Here is a 20,662-nt window from a genome sequence, read left to right as displayed (position 1 = left end):
CCAGCTAGTACCTAGTACTGGATGTGGAAAAAAAAGAACAAGACAAGATCTTTGCCCTTAGAGAGCTTGCCTTCTAATTGCAGGAAACAGAAATAATCGGAACATGATGACAAAGGTCACGAGTAGCAGAAGCTTGGGGACCTAAGAGGATAAACCCCTAACATAGATGTCAAGAGGCATCAAGATACCCTCAGTTAGCTTGGAACTTTGGCCAAATTACAAAATCTTTGTCTTGATTTCTAGATCTTTCTTAGTATCTGCTTGAGCAATCCTAGTTTGGTCTAAAAATCCAGGAAAAGGATTTATGTAAAATATCTCTGTGAAGAGGTCTGCAAGTAAAAAGGTGTTGTTATTTTATTAAGCCCAGAAAACATTCATCAAACTCTTAGACTTTTCTAGGCTCTGTGGTTGGGATGGAAAGAAGCTTGAGACCTAATCCCCACCCTGAGAAGTTCACGGACTCACAGAGGAGTTCAGATACAAAAACAAATCCACTGTAATTCAATATGAAAAGTGCCATAATAGAAGGAGGTTCAAAGTACCGTGCAAACATGAATGGGGAAGTAATTAATTCTCGGCAAGTACCGGCAAATGGATGGCCAGGGGGTGGGGGATAGACACAGCAGGTGGAGGGAGCTTCTTCAGAACGAACTGGAGGGCTGGGGTGCATGTCTTGATGAAGGACAAAGGGGAGTCTGGGCTGGGGTGATTGAGTGTGAGGTATATGGGGCCCTGCCTGGCGCTGGGGCTGGAGACCTGAGATGCTCTTGGACCAGGATTTTAAATCCCATCCAATAGAACTGAGAGCCTGTGGAGGCCTTCCCAGAGACATAAATGGAGGGACACCAGCACCCAAAGGCTACCATGTACTGAGTACCTGACATGTACTGTGAACCCTGTGAAGCACTCCATGTGTTTTTTTTTTTCAACCTGTGAGTTAGGTACTATTATTACTCCCCTTTTATGGAAGGTAAAACTGAGGTTTAGAGAGTTGGGAACTTGCCTAATGTCCCCTGTGGGTGACAAAGCTGAGGTTCTAAGCTCAAGTCCAGGTGGTTGTCATTGTTTTCTTTTACATCTTTACAAATACAGATATACTGAAAGATGCAAATACCAAGGAAAAGAAAGGCTAGCTATGATATGATTGCAAAAGTGCTTTGGAGGGTTGAAAAATCTATACAAATACCTACACATTACTGGTGGCCTGTAATTGAGAAATTCACCTGTTCAATTCAATAAATGTTTTTCAAAGCATCATGCAAGGTCCTATGCTATAGAGAAACAAAGATGATTTATAGCAAAGAAACTCACTTCTTGGAGCTTCAAGTCCAGTTGAAGAAATAGATAAGCATGCAGGGCTATATTGTCAAAAGTGGGTAGAAAATAAGTGTTGGGAAAAGGGGGGGACACGTACCCTGGATTTATAGGCTGCTTTTGAGATGCATCTTGTGGCCAGCCAACAAGAATGGTTTCCAATTCTTAATCTAGAGGTGCAGAAGTGACAGTGGTAGAAACAGTGCTGTGGATGTAGCCCTCAATTAGTGAGGGGCACATAGGGAGGGGTGGCAAACAGGGAGAGGATGACTGGAGGGTTTAGATTTGAAGCTTAGGATGTGGTGTCATTAACAAAAATAGAGAAGTCAGGAAGAAGCCAATCTCAAAATGAAGTTGAATTCAGAAGAAATGTTGCACTTTTTTGTGGCACTGAGCTGGATTTCTCTTAGAGCAGCATTCTCAACCAGGGGCATTTTAGCCCCCGCTGTCCCCCATCAGACTTTTGGGACTTGCTGGAGACTTTTTTGGTTGTCACAACTCAGGGATGGGGAGTACTATTGGTATCTACTGGGTGCCATTGGGTGCTGCTACAATGCACAGGAGAGCCCCCACAGCAAAGAAGTATCTGGCCCAAAATGTCAATAGTGCCAAGGTTGAGAAATTTATTCTTAGAGCATCTTTAGAAGTGTGGCCTCCACACCCTAATAGGAAATGGAGAAATAAGGATAATTCAAAGGTCATGAACAAATGGATTGCTTTTCAAATTACACATTTCTTCTTGTAAAAATCAGAGGAAGGACAATAGAGAGCTTTGTAGAGGGTTCCAGAACACTCACCTGTGGTGACTACATTCTAGGCCCCCAAAGAGCTAATAACACTTTGTCTGCATTCCTTCTTTATCCTGTCAACAAATGCCAGGTGTCAACCTCAAACCAAACCCCATTCCTGTGCCTTTCCTTCACATGCGTTCACGAAAGGAGTGGCCTTATAGAATCCCACTCAAGATAGCTACACAATGGTACACTATTTTATTAATATGGTGATCATGTTACTCAGACCAAATGACAGTGTTCTCAACTGTATAAGTAATTCTGAGGGGTCCAAACTGACCTTAGAAATTCTGCTTTGGTAGATCTTGGATGGGGTCCAGAAATGTGTGTATTTAACTAGTACCCCCAGAAATTCTGATCAGGTGGGTCATGGCCACACTTAAGAAACCCTTGCTATAAGGGTACAAATGGGGTGGGGCCTGGGAGGGGGCGTTTGCCCCATATCAGACAGGGCAAGGGCCAGGAGAGCTCCAAGCTGATGGGACACAGACTAGATGGGTTTCAGTGGGTAGAGTCTGAATACGGAGAATGAGAAGAGTCTGGAGCACAAGAGAAAGGACATGGTGGGCTCTAAGACTGGGTCAAGAGAAGAACAACAGAGAGGTGCTGGGAATCAGTTGTTTTCTGATGTCTTACCTTCAGAATCCTTTTTTTATTTTTTAAGAGAATCCTAGGAATTTTTTAAATTTTTTTTAATGTTTTTATTTATTTTTGAGACAGACCATGAGCAGGGGAGGGGCAGAGACAGAGGGAGACACAGAATCCGAAGCAGGCTCCAGGCTCTGAGCTGTCAGCACAGCCTGACACGGGGCTCGAACTCATGGAGTGGTAGATCATGACCTGAGGTGAAGCTGGACGCTTAACCGACTGAGCCACCGAGGTGCCCCGAGAATCCTAGGAATTTTAACCTATAAACCAAAAAACTGGGAGATGTCCTGATTCAAGTGAAGTGACAGGGCTCTCTTGAATTCTGCTACTTCCTGGTATTTCTGAGAGCCAAATTTTGCCAAGGATTTGCAAAGTTAATCAAACCCAGCCCACCCTGTTTGACCAGACCAAAGAGGAAATAAGGCACACCCATTGGTCAGATCACATCAACTCCTGAGGATCTACTGACTGATGTTCATTTGTTCATTCGATAAATACTTTCCTGACTACTTACCATGGGCTGGAGACTGTTCTAAGATAAGAGAAGTACAGTAAGGTCATCCGTATGTTGTCCACATTTTCATTCTTTGTCTGCTCATTAGCCCAACTCTCAGAAATTGGGGAAAAGAGAGGAAAAGAAACTAAATGAAACTCAATCCATTTGTCTCCTTGCTTACAGTTTTAATGAGCAGTTTTATGGTGGAGTTTTGGAAATTGTCAACAATAAAACCTAAGGCCTCTCTCCAAGTGCTCCTTATCTGAATTCTCCTTGCCCGTCTTCCTCATGTGTGATGGACTTATTTCTATGGTGAGATGGTGAACATGAAAGTAGCATCTCATGTCCTCCAGACAATGTTCCCAGGAAAGGAAATTACAGCAAGACAGTGCCAGGTAGCCAGGAGCAGAAGTTCCCCTGGGATAATACCAGGGTATGGCAGGTGCTAACGGCGGACTGAGGGACCCAGATCAAGAGGGACATATAACCTTGGGGCACCTGGGTGGCTCAGTCAGTTAAGTTTCACCTTCAGCTTGGGTCATGATCTCATGGTTTGTGAGTTCAAGCCCCGCATCGGGCTCTGTGCTGACAGCTCTAAGCCTGCTTCAGATTCTTTCTCTCTCTGCCCCGCCCCCCACTCTCTCTTCCAAAAATAAATAAATAAATAAATAAACATTAAAAAAAAAAGAGGGACCTATGGCCATTTCCTGCTCCTTCCCTACTCCCACATCACTTCTGTTTCTTCTCAATAAGACACACAAACTCACCTCTTAATATTTCCAAATAATGCTGTTTTAAGGACCTGGCTGTCTGGTGTGTGACAAAAATAAAAAAACTCTGACAACAAAAATTACTTATTCAAACTAAAGTATTATTTTAGGGTGACACTATTTTTTAAATTCACATTTTTCTCATTTGTTATAACATGTAGCAGTTCTGCGAACACACAGATAAGAGGATACAATAGATATTTGACAGTGTAGTTCTCAGAATATTTGCATATCCAAGAGATTATTTTAGCAAGTATACTTAGACTGACCCTATTAACCATTCACAATATTTTGTCTTGAATCCAATTCACACTCTATAGACATGTTCAATTCACATTTCAGCTCTTACGCCGTTTTCCCTTTTAGACTCTATCTTAGGAAATAAATCCATAACATCAAATTTCATGACAACATCTGCTCTGGCTGACATGATTGAAAGGGAATTTCACTCATGCCAGATTATTCTGTTTCTTAATTTGTTCTTTATCGTACCTGAGAAGCAAGCCTGTTTTAGCAAGTCCAATGTGGAGAATGGAAGCTACTGGTACGGAATTCACAAACTGCACCAGCCCCAGAGATTCCAGAAAGTGACTGCAATAAGTCCTCTGAGGCAGGAGTGTTGACAGGATGGCTGGAGAGTAATTTGTGGATTTGCTACTTGTGCCCCAAGTAGAGCATTCTATATAAAGGTAGATCCATGTAAGTAACGTGCAGTGACCTTTTATAAAAAAATGATGTAGTGGTCTAGAAATATTAGTCTCTCTATATTAGGGACTCAGATTGTTGTACACCAATGTTCATGGCAGCATTGTTCCCAAAGCCCAAAGGACAGAAACAACCCAATTGTCCGTTAACAGTTGAGCGGATACACAAAATGTGGTATAGCCATACAATGGAATATTATTCAGCTCTGAAAAAAAAAGAATATTATTCAGCTCTGATACATGCCACAACATGAATGAACCTTGGAAACCTTATGCTAAGTAAAAGAAGCCAGCCACAAAAGTGCAAATGTTGTATGGTTCTACTTATCTGAAATCCAGAATTGTCAAAGCCATAAAGACAGAAAGTAGATTAGAGGTTTCCAGGAGATGGGACAGGAGGAAGTGGGGAATCAATGCTTAATGGGTACAGAGTTTCTGTTTGGAGTGACAAAAACTTTTGGAGGGGCACCTGGGTGGCTCAGTTGGTTAAGTGTCTGACTCCAGCTCAGGTCATGATCTCGCAGTCTGTGAGTTCGAGCCCCATGTCGGGCTCTGTGCTGACAGCTCAGAACCTGGAGCCTGCTTCAGATTCTGTGTCTCCCTCTCTCTCTGCCCCTCCCTTGCTCATGCTCTCTCTTGCTCTCAAACATAAATAAACCATAAAAAAATTTTTTAAAAACTTTTGGAAATAGTGAGAATTATGTAACACTGTAAAAGTGATGAATGCCACTGAACCGTATGTTGAAAAGTTAAATAATTATATATGTTAAAATAATTTTTAGATACACATACATGTGTGTGTAGATAGACAGATAGATATAGACAGATAGATAGATGATAGACACTTCCTGACAAATCCTAAAACCAGATGGTCAGAATGAAAAAAAAATCCATGAAAGCTATAAATAGGCAATGAAATAAATGGAAGGTAGAAAAGAAAGTAAGCATCCATCTCAGAACTATTCATTTCAAACTGTCTCAGAACGAAATACATTATCTTCCCTTTGCCTGGGCTTCCCCTACAGATGTGGGCGTTTGTTTGCAGCACATACCTGTGGCTGCATTTCGAGACCTCATCTCCTGCATTTGGGGCCGAGTCCCCCTCTGAACCAACACACCTGACGTGAAATGGGCTCTAAAAGCAAGCTTGCTCTCGAACACACTCCTGCTTTCAAGAGGAGTCTGAACACAACGTCCCATTCCCTGCCTTCTCCCGCCCTGTTTCCCTTCCGCCATCTGACCATCTATCGACCATCATTCCCACTGTATGAGGACCTGTTTGCTTTCACTGGTTTAAGAAACGTGAAGGACTACTGTAAGAGAGCCCGTGGAATGTGGGGAGGTCTCTTAACCTCCCCGTCCATGAAAGACCTTCCCACCTCTCAGCCTCTAGCTCCTACTTGCTGTCCTGAGAAGAAAAAGCTACTTTCTAGAACCGTAATGGGAGCCCAAACCCAGAGCCAGCAGCAGGAGCAAAGTCTCAAAACCCCCGGGACATGTAATCACGTTCTCCAACCTGGTGCTGGAAGTAGGCTTGTGGCTTCCAACCTTCTTGGCCTGAGGCCAGACTTTCCAGGCCTCCCTCCACCCTTCGGCTCCTTCCCCTCATCTTCTGAACCAGAAGCTTGTTAACTGTTTTCCTGTGCTTTTATTTCGATTTCAAGGCACCCTCTGTGTGTTAAACTTCAAAGAAAGTTTGCTCCATTGAGTGCAGTGCTGTGACAAGTGGAAGCTCCAAAGAGCCCTGTTGAAAATGGTTTTGTTAAAATGAATGGTGTTGGGACTCTCTCCCCCTCTGCCCCAACCTTTCTTTCAAATGAAATTGCATTTGTGCCTGGCTTAAGTTGCCCAATATCAATCCTGAAATTCTTAAAGATGAAAAGCAGAACAGCCACACAATATTTAAAATGTGAAATGATTACAAAATGGCACCAGGCCAATGTTTATGAATCATTGAATATGATCATAAAATCATAAAAAATAATCACCAAAAGGTAAATAAATTACCCAGCTTACTGCTTATTTTCACATAGGGTCTGACACAAAAGCTGCAGCCATGAATGATTTATACCTGTTTTAACAATAACACTCATTTTACTGAAAGATGGTCAGCACTTGGGCTGCTGTGGGCAACATGCCAGTTGTCGAAAGGTTAATGTTTCAGCAGCAATACATTAAATTATGAATAATACCGGTCCCAAAATGGAAGGTTATTAGCTCAGTATGCTTAATTAGCTCAGCTAGAACTTTGCCATCAAGTAGCAGTGCCCATTACGGCAGCTGTAGCAATGATGAGGGATGGCAGCATTGGGATTCTAATGCCAGAAGTGGGGGCAGGTAGAGGGGTAGGAGGGGAGTGAGGTGTGTCCTTTATTTTCATTTCATTCAGTGTAGCACTGAGAGAAGCGTCTCAGAAGCTGGTTTCCAGGATTTGAACTCTCCCATAGTTTCTCTGTGAAGACGTCGCGAAAAAAAAAAAGCAGGAATTACTTGAAATAGGAAAGGCATGGGGCTTGGTGTTGTTGACCCACCATGATCTGCTTCTCCACATCTGCTTGCTGCTTCTTAGCTTGAGACCTAACCTACCACTGTAACATAAGGTACCGTTCACGGGTTGGGCCCATCCATCAGCACCCATCCAACACAGACATTTGTTCAACAGCTACTATGTACCAGGCACGTACAAAGCAGTTAACGAGACGAGACCTAAGGGAGGAGACAGCCCTTAAACAGCCAACGATGTAACTGGTGCATTAATTACAGCCATGTGATTGTCACGAAGGGAAGGTTTTTAGAACGCCAACGCCTAGACTGGAATTGGGGTGGAGGTTCTTGGAGAAGGCTTCCTGAAGAAGTGCCGTTTGCTCTGATATCTAAAGGGTGAGTAACAATTAGCTAGGTGGGTCTCTAGGAAAACTTCGAGGCAGAGAATATCTAAACCATACATGAGTGTCCAGAAAGAAAGATGCTAGAAAAAGATGCCGGTGTTGCTTAAAAGGAGTAGAGGTAGAACATTGGTCTGCCAGGGCCGTAACAGTGCCATTGGGCACCTAGCTTTGTGTGGGTACGTGTGCTTGTGCGTGTGTGTCCACACCTGTCCCCACAACCCTCTCTGGTTTTTCCTTGCCCTTTCCTGGCTTTGCCCTGCCAGGTGCTCTGGTTTGAAACTCTGAGTTTCCAACCGGGAGCGAGGCTGGGACTCACCCATGATACCATGCCGGCTACACCCCGGCTGTCTGCACCACAGCCCAGCTCTACTTAGTACTATTAGTAGCTTGTTTTTCTAAGCCCTAAAATTCATTTTCTTTTCCCGCCTTGCTTCCAGAAAAATAAATAAAAGTGAACACATCACTCATTTAAGACGAGGAATGGAATTTAGGTTGAGTTTTTCTTTCTATTTTTATGATTAGTTAGAATTTTCCTGGGAACGCCGCCAGGAGGGCATTATGGTGAGATAATGTCCTGTATTTAATCAGTGTTGCAATGGCGAACTGCCTTCTGCGGGGAGAGGCCGAGTTAACGCATCCTCCTCTGTCTTGTCTGCTTTCAGGATGCGGTGGGCTAGCCCACAATGAAGACGGCACTGAGAGGTGGCAGGGCTCCAGGCTTGCGTGACGGCCCGCGGGTGGACAGGATGCAGCCATGACTCCTTCTCTTCACCCAGGACCCATCAGCTCTGAGAGCCCTGGAGCCCCCAAAGTAGCCGAGTCAAAGGGCCCCAAATCTGACCAAAGTGATTAACCTTGGTCCTGCATCCAGTGGACACTCCTGGCATCTTCCCCTGCGGCTTTCAGACGTCTATTGGCCTGGACACTCTTCTTGCTTTCAAATGCGCATCTCGCCCCTTTGCATCTCAAACACAATGTGTGCAGGGGAAGCGCAAGGCTTCTAAGTGAACCTGAAGTCAGCAACAGGTAGGACCGGATCAGCCCCTTAACTCTGCATGTGCGAGGTCGTCCAGAGAGCCCCAGAAACGCTGCTGGAGGCGACGGCTGGTGGTTTGCAGTTTTCCAAGTTGTTCTTGTTTTCCTAGATGGTTGATCCATCACAGAAGAATGAAAGTCCCTGGCGGTGGTAAAATAGAAAAGGATATCTTTGAAAGATGTCTTAGAGAGATGTCTGAAAGGAAGGAAGAAAATGAGAACCCAGGGAAAAAGGAGAACAGATTTAACCTCAAAGAAGGGAGCACAGAGAATAGGTAAATGGATGCAGATTGACCTTTCTCCGCAATTAGCACGGTGGCCAGGAAAACAGGAGCGTGTGGGGCACACAGAGCCTTTCACATTTACTGTTGTCCCTATGAAGTGTGGGGTCTGCGGGAGCCGTCTGTTCAGGTAAGGGCAGTGGAGAGAACAGGATGCCCCAAGCAACCCATAAATAGCAGGGTGAAGACAAAGTGTTTATTACTTAGCCTCATGAAGCCCATATAAGTGCTCTCCCAGGGTGCGAGAGAGCAAGAGCATGTGTGAGCTGGCCCGCGTATGTCCCGGGAGTGGGAGTCCCAGAGCCCATGTTCGCGCTTGGCTTGATTCTATGAAGGCGTCTATTTGATGGAACGTACTGGAACAGTTCATAGCCAGCCCAGCAAACCTTGTGTGGAGACAGAGCTTTCTTTTTCTCTTCCCTTTTCCTGTTTGCAGTGAGAATGAGGCCTTTCTCTTCTCGGCCCTTTGCTCTCCCCAAAGTTGTCTCACGAGGTCATTGCCAGCTGACAGGCTTCCTTTCAGGGCAAGGTTTGGATGGAAACAATGCTCTGTTTTCTAGGGGGCTGGTGAGGCTCTGGGCCTATTCCCGACTAGGCTGCCCTAAATTGAAATGGGTTATTGTTTCAGTAGGGCTCTCGGTTTCTACAGACAGCTCGATCTATGTGATGCAGGAATTTATCCTTGTATGTGTGTGCATGTGTGTGTGTAGGGACTACCATATATATACATGCCATCAATATCGAACAATAGAAAGGTGTTTTAAGATCATCGTGTTTGGCTTCAAGCCAGGTTCAGCCACTTACTAGCTGCGTGTCCTTGGGCAAGTTACTTCCCTCTCCTTTCGGGCATTAGCATCCTCAGTTCAGACTTTCTGTAAGGTACCTTCTTGTTCATTTGTTGACTCTGTGATTGCACAATACTCTATTACCGTGTTCAACAATGAGCTTAAAACCACTTTTTTAAAATAGCTTATACATCAACAGAACCAGTTTTCTAACAGCCGTCAAGGATATGTGCTGAATGTTCCACTGAATCTCCTGAATACTGAATTTACCGGTTTGCAAAGGTGAATGGAAAGTAGAAGAGATCTGTGTTGTCAAGTTCTAGGGTCTTGAAAAATCCTTATTGATGTACTCAGGGTTATCATCTATAATAATCTTTGTCACCAGTGGATAATGTTTTGAGAATTAAGAAACAATTCCAAAAACTATACACTGGGAATTTCTGAATGAGACACTCCCCCCCATCCCCCTGTGCCGCTAGCTCTGCAAACTCTTTCATCTGATGAGGAACAGCAAATAGATCAAAGCAATTCACCGACACTAAGTTTGACTGTTTTTTATCATTATTAGTAATGATCAAATATCATAATATCAAATCTCAGAGGCCTCAGAGGAAATGGTAGGATAGTGACAAGACTCTGCAAGGCCCAGCCTCTAGGATGCGAGGAACCTTCTGGCATAGCCAACCTTGTGCTGGCTGACTTTGCAGAAGTGTCGCCAGCACAGAACTATGTGCCGGCCTTCCAGGAAGGTAAGTCAGTGGCTTAGCCAACAAAGAGGGATTCCCTGGGATTCTGCCAATAAGTGCAGTGGGAATCACAGCCCTACAACCACCAGATGCCATTGCCAACTCCTTTGTAGATCTCCATGGGGTGGTCTCTCCCAGGCTGGCTGGCCAGTATCTTTTTGGAAGAGCTTGACACTGTTGCCTGCCTGGTTAGTGGCCTTACTGCTTTTTAAACATTCCTACCTTGGGGGGCCTAGGTGGCTCAGTCGGTTAAGCATCTGACTTCAGCTTAAGTCATGATCTCACAGTTCGTGAGTTCAAGCCCCACATCGGGCTCTGCACTGACAATGCAGAGCCTGGTTGGAATATTCTCTCTCCTCTCTCTCTCTCTCTCTCTCTCTGAAAATAAATAAGTAAAGTTTAAAAAGAATTATAAAAAATAAACCTTCCTACCAACTTTCTTTCCTTCCTTCCTTCCATAAACATTTATTGAATATATACTTTGTGTCAGATGCTGTTCAAGGTACACAGTACTCATATACTAAAACAAATGGTCCCTGAGCTCAAAGTACTTTCAGCTTCATGAAAGAGATAATCAAGTAGACAAGTAATCACCAATAGAGTTTACTTAAATAAAGTTATATACACTGAACTTGGAGAGCACAGAGTAGAAAGAAAGTAACTTGGCCTAGAGGGGGTCCTAGAAAAGATGTTTCTGATAGATATCATTCCCAGCAGAGGAAACACGACTTATTTGGGAATCATGTGTAGACATTTTATGAATCATATTTAGGATTTGGGGAGGAATCGGGGCTGAAGATGATTTTGGGCACCCCCAGCCTCAAAGCAACCACAGCTGAGGCTCAGGAATGCTTCTTCATCCTTCTGCCCTGCAGACAACTCCCCAGGCCTGGACATTGTTGGGAGGAATCTCCACATCTTGCCAGTCATTCATAAAAGACATGATGATCATTGTTAAGACCTGCAGGTCAGTCTCCCAGAGTGACATCCCACCTCAGGTTCAGTGACTACAAGGATCGAGAGCCCTCCCTGGCATATTCATCCTATCTAGAAATGAATCTTGATTCACTGGGCTTCTACTGTCAGAGACTATACCTGATTTATGACAGCTAGTGCAGTGTCGATGGATAGTGCAGTCACTACATCCATGATTTAATCACAGCGGAGCCCTTGATGTTTCTTATATTAGACCCTTTGTTCAATGATACAAGTGGTTTCATGTTGGGCAAACTCTCTCCTGTTTAATTTCTCCTTGTTAAAAGATGTGCATTGGTTAAAGAGATGCAAGTGTATTATGTGAAGACGTAGCGCCACATTTGCCTTTGGAAGTAGATGTATGGTTGTGCAGACTACGGAAATCTGGCCCCAGGGCTATGTTATGTCCATATGCAAAGGCCCTACCCAGGCCAAAGCCTTCCAATGAGCCTTACTTTTCTGCTTCTGGCTCTCTCTGGCTACTCCCCACCCTCATACTCCTACCATGGAGATTAAATAGTATGACCTCCCTTAGAACCCACACAGGGCCAAGATTCTTCAATGACTAGCCAACATGACCAACAGTGTAGGGATAGAAGATCCGATTCTTGTGATAAGATGAGCTCCTATTTATTAGTGGTTCTGTCGGCTGAAACCGATGTCTTAATATCCTTGATCTCCTCAGTCAATGTATTTGACTGCCTTGACCCTCAAGACCTTCTTCATGATGTTTTAAACCTCATTTGATTACCTGGATTTGTGACCCCACAATCTGCTCTGACTTGCCATACCTACCTGGTCCCTAAAGCCCTTAGTATGGAGCCAGAATTCTCATTTGCTCCAGTAATACCTCCCTTGTTCTTCTCCATGCTTGGATTTGATACAAAGACAGGCTTCATTTAGGTGATTCTTGTGGTATTCTAGGCTATATTTAATCTTAGAGATGGTGAGTACAGGTATATGAAAGAAAAAAAATGAAAGTCCAGCTTAGCTGATAAACTTTTTTGTTCCTTACAGTTTAAAACATTCCCCGATCTTTGAAACACATTAAATCTCATAATGTATTAGAATTTGGTGACACTATCTTTTACTACTGGAAAGAGTCCAGACTGACATGAACAAAGTAATCTTTTCCATGAAAGAAGACATATGAATGCCACTTGCTTATAGAGTCCCATGGGATTCTCGTCTGTCATCCTCCATTTTTAATTAGAGTTGTAATCATCTCTCAAGAGGCATCTGGAGGCTTCATTAAATCTATCAGCTTCACTACGATATATAAAACTGGTGGTGTTTAAAATCTTGGTCAAATAAAAAATAGCAGGAAGTGGGGCAAAATGTATCTGTCATCTAGGAAGTTCAGGTAAAGTGAGTTTCTCTTTCACTCTACAGGACTCTGACTTTTATGTAGTCAGCACCAAAACAGCACCCTTTCCAGTTGGTACATTTGCTTCGTGTCCACCTCACATTCCTGGAGCCTTAAGTCTCCAGTTACATCATTAGCAGCTGTGGTTCAGGGCTTTTTTTATGACCATGAACATGGCTCACTGATGCTTCTTGCATGATTCTACTGAGCATGCATTCCTTCATATGTTGAGAAGGAGGCTGCCTTCTGAGCAGAGTTCACTAAAAGCCTTCCCTGTAAGCCACTCTGAAGTAAAACCCATAGCAACTAGGAGTGTTCCAGAACCTTTCTTCTTCCATTCAGCCCGCTGGGTGGGTCTTTCAGCCTTGATACCCTCCCCTCACCGTAGAACTGCAAAGTATCTGATAGTGTTTGTCACCCTTGAGTTACTTCACATCCACAACAGGTAGTCCCGTGACCCTTTGAGATGGATCAGTCTTTCCAGGTTTGGCACTACAACCATAGCACTAGACCAGGGGTTTTCATTAATGGCACTATTTTTAACTGAAAATTGTTTTATTTATTTTTTTTTTTTTTTGAGAGAGAGAGAGAATGCATGTGAGCAAGGAAGAGGCAGAGGAAGAGAGAAAGAACTGTAAGCAGGATCCATACCCAGCATAGAGCCTGACACGGGGTTCGATTCCATGACTGTGGGATCATGACCTGAGCTGAAATCAAGAGTCGAATGCTCAACTGACTGAGCCACCCAGGTGCCCCTCATTGAAAATTTTCATTGATATAATTACTATTGGCATTTTGAACCAGATAATTCTTTGTTAGTGGAGGGAGGCATTCCTGGCCTCTACCCACCCGATGCCAGTAGCACCTGTTCCTCAGTTGTAATGAGCAAACGTGTCTCCAGGCATTGACAAATATCCCTTGAACAGGAGGTAAAGTCACCCCGTAGTTGAGAATCACTGCCCTATACCTCATGTGGAACAAGTAAGTAGATGTGGGGCTATCTGGCTTTCCTAGTAGAGGAATATTCTGGAGCATTTGTGGAATCTTCCCTGGCCTCCAAAAAATAGGAAAGACAAAATGTGACCATAAAGAAAGTCACATGAGCCGTAGAAACCACAGGACTTTTCATCATTCGTTTACAGTTGTTCACTCCACTATTTTATGTATCAGAGAATTACTCAGATGTGTTAGCAGTTGTGATGTAGAGGGATGTCCAGCTATCTCATATCCTATTGATCTACTTGGTGCCATCATGGGGGGTCTCGTTAGAATGAAGCCCGTAATATGTTTGCATGTTATGCTCACTTAGGTGGCTCCATTAATCCAGGGTTTTCCTGAAATGCACTTTCCTGTGTCTCATTTGGTCATTGCCACACATTCTAGTAAAGTTGTGATGTTTTAGAAACTGTGTCATCATTTCTCAGTGTTTTCATTACCTTTCGTTTCAAAGAATGCCTTTATTCTAACAAGCTCATTTGAATGGGCAGTGACTAAAAGAAATAATTGGGCCTGTGGAGATCTGTCCAGGCATACCACTTCCTTCGTGCCTAAGAAGCCTAGTCTCCTAGTATTCACGGCAGAGTCTGCTTTCATCTTGTACAAAGAGGTAAAGTAAGTTAGTGGGAATGAAATGTAAAATTCATTCATTCATTCAAAGAAAAGTTTTCAAAGTAGGACATTGTGCTAGTTACCATGAGATATTTAGAGACACATAAGACACAACTTCAGAGTTCAAGTGCTCTTTTTCTAGCAGTAGAGTCAAAATGTGGACAAGAACATTTGTAATACAATGCCTAAGTGCCATAGGCATTCAGAACAAGGTCACAGACAAAGGTGGCTTCTGCACACTACACTCTATTGTCTGGCCCCAGATTCTAGAAGGCATGTGTAAATGGCCCTTGAGAATACTTCACTTTCTTCTTCGACATGACAGTGGATCAGGAAAAAATGGGAGACAAAGAACAGTTGGGCTTTACCCAGGCATTTGGCAACATGGTAAATGACAATTTGTCCATTTATCTTATGGGGAATAAGGTGAAGTAGGAGTTTCTTAGTAACCAGTTGACCATTGTTGGTGTCACTGTAGAGGGAGATTCTGAGTGCTGCGATATTAAGGTTTTTCATCTTAATCCGTGTGTGATTGTCATGAGGTCATACGTTGCAGAATAAATATTTCAACAGATTTTGATAGGCCAAGGCAATGAACCAAATCTAACAAGACAAAATATAACACAAGAAAATGGAAAGTTTTGTCTTGGATCCAAAAATCCATCTGCACAAATATGGGGGCCAGGTGCAAGCTTGGCAACAGATGTTGAGGAAGCATTCCCCCCTACCTCAGATTTGGGGTACATTAAGAATCATCTGGCATTCTTGTTTAAAATGTGGATTCCAAAAAAATAATAAAAATAAAGTGAAATGTGGATTCCCAGATGTCACCCCCAGATTGCCAGATTCAACAAGTTTGAGGTGGTACCCAAGAATCTGCATTTATCAAGGATCCTGGGTCATTCTGAAATAGAAGCTTCAGTGGGCCACACTCTGTGAGCCACTATCTTAGAGCTTTAAGTTGATAGCTGGAGGATTCAACCATTGTATTAAGCAAAGTGTAATTAGGAGAACAAAGGAGGTGATGACCTTGCTCTCCTGTACTAGGTGGAGGAGCAGATGTAGATAGTTTACATTTAATCTTGGGACATGACCCTTTAAGAAGAGAGTCAAACTGAAAACAAGGAGGTGAAAGAACTCAGAATCAGGTCTTGTAAAGAGCAGCTGCAGGAACTGGCAGTGCCTAGCTCAGAAAGGTCACAGAGAAGAGGACAGGACAGGACAGGAGAAAGGTTGTCTGTGTCAGGGAATTAAACATGCTCTGTGTCAGCAAGTGCCTCACAAGGTGACACAAGGACCAGTAGGCAAGAGCTACAGGAAAATCACTTTATGCTCAAAATAATGGCCATCCTTCTCCATTGCTGTCCACAAGGCTGGGGGTGTTCAATCATGGACCGCGGAATGTGATTCAATGATTCTTTTAAGAAGTTGAGGGGCGCCTGGGTGGCTCAGTCGGTTGAGTGACCTACTGGCTCAGGTCATGATCTTGCATTTTGTGAGTTTGAGCCCCACGTCCGGCTCTGTGCTGATGGCTCAGAGCCTGGAGCCTTCTTCGGATTCTGTGTCTCCCTCTCTCTGCCCCTTCCCCACTCATGCTGTGTCTCTCTCTGTCTCTCAAAAATGAATAAACATTAAATAATAAAAAAAAAAAGAAGTTAAGTAGTGAATAGGAGGGTTGAATCTGTGGTAGAATCAGGGGAAGTTTGGTTTGTTTTATTATTTTCTTTAGTAGGAGAGAATAGAGCATGTGAAGGTTTTCAAATATAAATGGATTGATTAAACAAAGATAGGAGAGTGGTGGGGCCAGGCATGCCATGGTGACAGGAGTAGGGAGAGATAAAGAGTAGGGGAGTGGGGTGCCTGGGTAGCTCAGTCGGTTAAGCGTTCAACATTGGCTCAGGTCATGATCTTGTGGTTGGTGAGCCTGAGCCCCGGGTGGGGTTCTGTGCTGACAGCACAGAGCCTACTTCACATTCTCTCTCTCTCTCTCTCTCTCTCTCTCTCTCTCTCTCTCTCTCTCTCCCTCTCTCTCTCTGTCCCTCCCGCACTTGTGCTCCCTCTCTCTCTCTCCCAAAAATAAAATAAACATTAAAAAATTTAAAAAGTAGGGGAGTGGAGGGACCTGTGAAGGTCAGACTCTAGAGCCCAGGAAAGATTTGCAGTAGAAACAAGGCAGAACAAGAGAAAGGAGGTAATGGGTAAGGATCCCAAAGCATTTTGTGGTGGAGAAGAAGGTGCAGAGCAAGGCACTATAAGGTAGCATAATGTGCAAGTTGATGAAATTCATTCCAATCATGGTTTCAAGAAACAAGGGTTTGAAATCTGTTACCCAGAGTTAAGAAAGGGTGCCATTGGCGGGGGCTTGATGAGTGTGGAAAAGGTGTGGAGCAACAGCTTCAGGGAATTTGTTCAGCGGTCAGCAAGCATTCGTGGCTGGCTGTTGCACTGTAGAATGTTGTACAGAGTACAGTCCACTCTAGGTCCTTACGCCCCCAGCCGTGTTAAGCAGTCTGGAGGCTACAGTGAAGAGCAGAAAGCTCTTGGACCGGGAATCAGCATAGGGTACCCCAGAAGGACAAAGGAACTTGAATTTCAGGCTCACAAAGATTGGTCAATACCAAGCTATACTTGTCAAGAGGCCACTTCAGAGTTTAAACAAGCATCTATCTCCATTAAACTTAGAAACCCCCAAACCTGGAGATACCCAGAAGTACCCAAGATATCTGAATTTCATTTCATTGTGCTTTGTGCTCCCATCTTGGTCTTCACAGAGTTGGAGCTCTGCTGACTTAAGGTTGTGTACATGCAGTGTGTGTTCTAGAAGTGTTGAGTTTTTATGAAACTCTGAGATTTTAGGAAGTGTGAAGACCGCATGGCCACTATAACTTATGTGAAAAGGTGTAAAACTATGAAGTTTTTTACGTACTTTCTCCCATTTTTCCCATTTACTTCCTAGCAGATTTTCAATGGATTTCTGGAAAATAATGGCTTTAACTTGTAGAGACATACAAGATAGACACGATCTAAAAGTTTACCATACCTGTCTTTGGCCTTGAACCCATTGAATTCAGAAATCCATTCAGATCATATCTGCATCCATGGGAGAGATCTGGAAACAGGCCTGTCGAAGCAGAGGTCTAAGCTTTGACTGTTTGCTTCCTCATTGTTTTCCCATGATCAACTTTTAAATATTCCTTAACTACTTGTAGAAACACCTCTCCTTTAAGTAGACTTTTTGCAGGGCCAAGTTTTTGTAAGGAAATCTGTTATTGTTGGCTAAAATCATGGGAGAGTAACTTCATTTTTAAGAACTTGGAAAGACTGAAAAGAAGCAAGATTAATGCCTCTATTTTTAAAAAGCAAAGAGGAAGTTCGTAATGTCCTAATCTGGAACTTTACCTGGAAAAAATGATTGCCAAATCACTTCTAGAATAATCTGCAGTGAATACAGTGTTGGGAACTTATATCACTTGACAGAGCAGTCCTGTCAGACTGATTCATTTCCTTCCATGAAAAAGTAACAAGATTTTAGTAGATTGAGGGGAAATGATAAATGTAATCTATATTTTATTTAGCAAGATGCTTGAACCTGCTCCATCCAACATTTCGGTCGATAAATTCAAAAAATTGGGGCATTGGCATTAGCTGTCTAGGGGGCAATTGAGTTCCTATCTTGGGGTCTGGATTTAATAGCACATCCTTTTTGTAACAGGGGAAAAGTTACCTGATCTGCTTTAAGAGGAAGAAATAGAAATGTTAGTAACTTACCCCAAAAGGATCCTTTATGCTCTGAAAAATGTATATCTGATATGTTTGTCATTCATGGTTTTGATTATTTAGATATGCTCAGAAGATGGGTTACGAATACATGTTTTTTATAAAATGAAATAGATGCTTGCTCACAGTCATTCATATACCCTGCTTGTACATCCTCCTGAAAATTCCCCGAGAACTTCCTGACAGAATCGGTTCTCAGGCCTCTCTATCACCAAAGAAGGGGGAAAAAAATAAGAGGAAACAATAACTCTGAAAGCAAGTGAGATGTGTGGAAATAAATCTGTCATACTCTGTAATTCCAAAAGGGAAAGATACTTCTGGAAATTCTATTCTGGCCTCGGAAAGAATCTGTTTCTAGAAATGGTGGTAGTATTATGTTGATGATTATTCCTTGGATTTACATATCTCCTGTGCTGCAGGGAGCCCACGCACCTTGATAACTTGTGTCATTTTTAACTATTAATCTTCACAAAACCTTCCCTGAGGAAATCTGGTGGTTTCTTGCATTCCTCATTTCAGTAACCATATGCCCCAAATTAGATATATCAGATACCTGGATATGGAGAAAATTTGTCCTTGATAATATATCTTTATCTCTGCCCCATTTCCCAGTATTGGTTTTCCCCGCTAAGTGAAAATAGAACGGTCCTACGGAAACTTTCATAAGCCAAAATGGCGTAAAGCGAAGCAGCAATTACCATTAATTTATATGGAAACATCTTTGAATGTTTCCAGACCCCCAAATAACCTCTCTTAGGCTTTTCTGTTACCTTAGGACACATCATGCTAACGGACGCCCAAAATAAATTGAGATAAAGCACAAATGTTCACAGACACAGTTCAAATCTCTGGCAGCTGGTGCTGAAATGCCGGGTGTGGTTCTGGAAGGGGCTTGGTGGCTGCTTGGGGTGTGCGTGGTCTCTGTAATGGCTCACTGCAAAGCAAATGCTGAATGCTATTTTCACTTTTTGCCCTTTTTTTTTTTTTTTTTGTAGAACAAACTTGTCTTCGGATTTCTTTCCATTCATAAAAATAGGTAGTAATGTAGGCTTTTGTGAAAGTGATGTGGAGTAATGTGAACTTTTGAGAAGCGGGGAATACCTGCACCAATGGAGTGAGCCTAGATCCCGTAATACCTAGAAAGAATGTGTTGGATTTGTGCAAGGCTATCTAGTTTGTATAGCCTTTTTCATAATAGCTTGTTCTTCACGCTCCAACCTCACCTGTGCGGACAGGTGAGCAGTGGCAGGATAATATTCACCAGTCGGCCATGTATTAAACACCTGCCAGGTGCCAGGCATCATGAAAGACACTTTATATTAACCATCTCACTTGATCTGCCACCAACCCTGTAGGGTGTGTATTGTTATCTCCATTCTCCATTTTACAAGGAGAAAGCGCAGTCCAGCATTAAATGACTTACTGGAAGCCATCAGGCTCTTGGTGGCAGAGCTGGGACCAGAAGCCAAGTCTTTGAAGATCTTTACACATTCTAAGTTTTAAGAAAAGACTTTGATTCCTCTAGGTAGTTACACAGTTCTTTTTTATTTAATTTCCTACATGTTAAAAACATTTTTTTAACATTGTACTTTTATTTTTGAAGGAGAGACAGACAGAGTGCAAGTGCAGGGGGGGCAGAGAGAGAGGGAGACACAGAATCTGAATCAGGCTCCAGGCTCTTAGCTGTCAGCACAGAGCCTGACAAGGGCTTGAACCTACAAACTGTGAGATCATGACCTGAGCAGAAGTCAGATGCTTAACCAACTGCACCACCCAGAAGCCCCCCGCCAAATTTTTAAACATATTTATTTATTTTGAGAGAAAGAGGACATGTGCAAGTGGGGTACAGGGCAGAGAGCGAGAAGAATCCCCAGCAGGCTCCACGATGTCAGCGCAGAGCCAGTCTTGGGGCTCAGTCCCATGGACCTGTGAGATCATAACCTGAGCCAAAATCAAGAGTCAGATGCTTAACCGACTGAGCCATCAAGGCACCCCTACTTTCCTACGTGTTTTAAAAACTGTGGGTTGATTTGTATATTGTGTATCACTGCAAGGTGTGTCCATCTCTGGCTTGTGGTCCTTCATGCTTGGCTGTAAGGCGTGTCTTTCCTGTGCTACCAGTGTCATCTCTCTGACATCCCTCCCAGAGCAGATTAGGAGAGTGGTTCTGTTCTCTAAGTACCAGCAAAAAACTTTTGTTTTCTGTGGTCATTTGCCATGAAAGAGATAAGTGTTAGGTATCTCAATCAGATTTTTAAAAGTACACTGATGATGAAAAGTGATTGTCAATCCACCTTCTGTTATTGTTACGCCACTTTGGCCCAGCCCACAGGCTCAGCAGTTGAGATTACTTCCTTTAATAAATAATCATGGAGTAAACGCTTAGAAAGAAAGAAAGAAAGAAAGAAAGAAAGAAAGAAAGAAAGAAAGAAAGAAAGAAAGAAAGAAAGAAAGAAAGAAAGAAAGAAAGAAAAAAGA

The 20,662-nt window shown here is 43.1% G+C and overlaps 1 protein-coding gene across 1 annotated transcript in view; it reads left to right on the top strand.

Annotated features, from left to right (window-relative positions):
- The window catches only part of ZFHX3 (zinc finger homeobox 3), a 417,139-nt gene that overhangs the window by 129,085 nt on the left and 267,392 nt on the right, over nt 1-20,662 (top strand). The window contains 1 exon segment of the mRNA XM_086689030.1: nt 8,274-8,637. The gene's annotated coding sequence lies outside the window, so the exon portion shown is untranslated.

Source organism: Puma concolor, chromosome E2 (genome assembly GCF_028749965.1).
Source record: "Puma concolor isolate L17-30 chromosome E2, mPumCon1.1.hap2, whole genome shotgun sequence".
In the NCBI taxonomy this organism is placed as follows: Eukaryota; Metazoa; Chordata; class Mammalia; order Carnivora; family Felidae; genus Puma; species Puma concolor.
The sequence above is the reverse complement of the archived record's forward strand: the minus strand, read 5'-3'. Positions and strand labels throughout refer to the sequence as shown.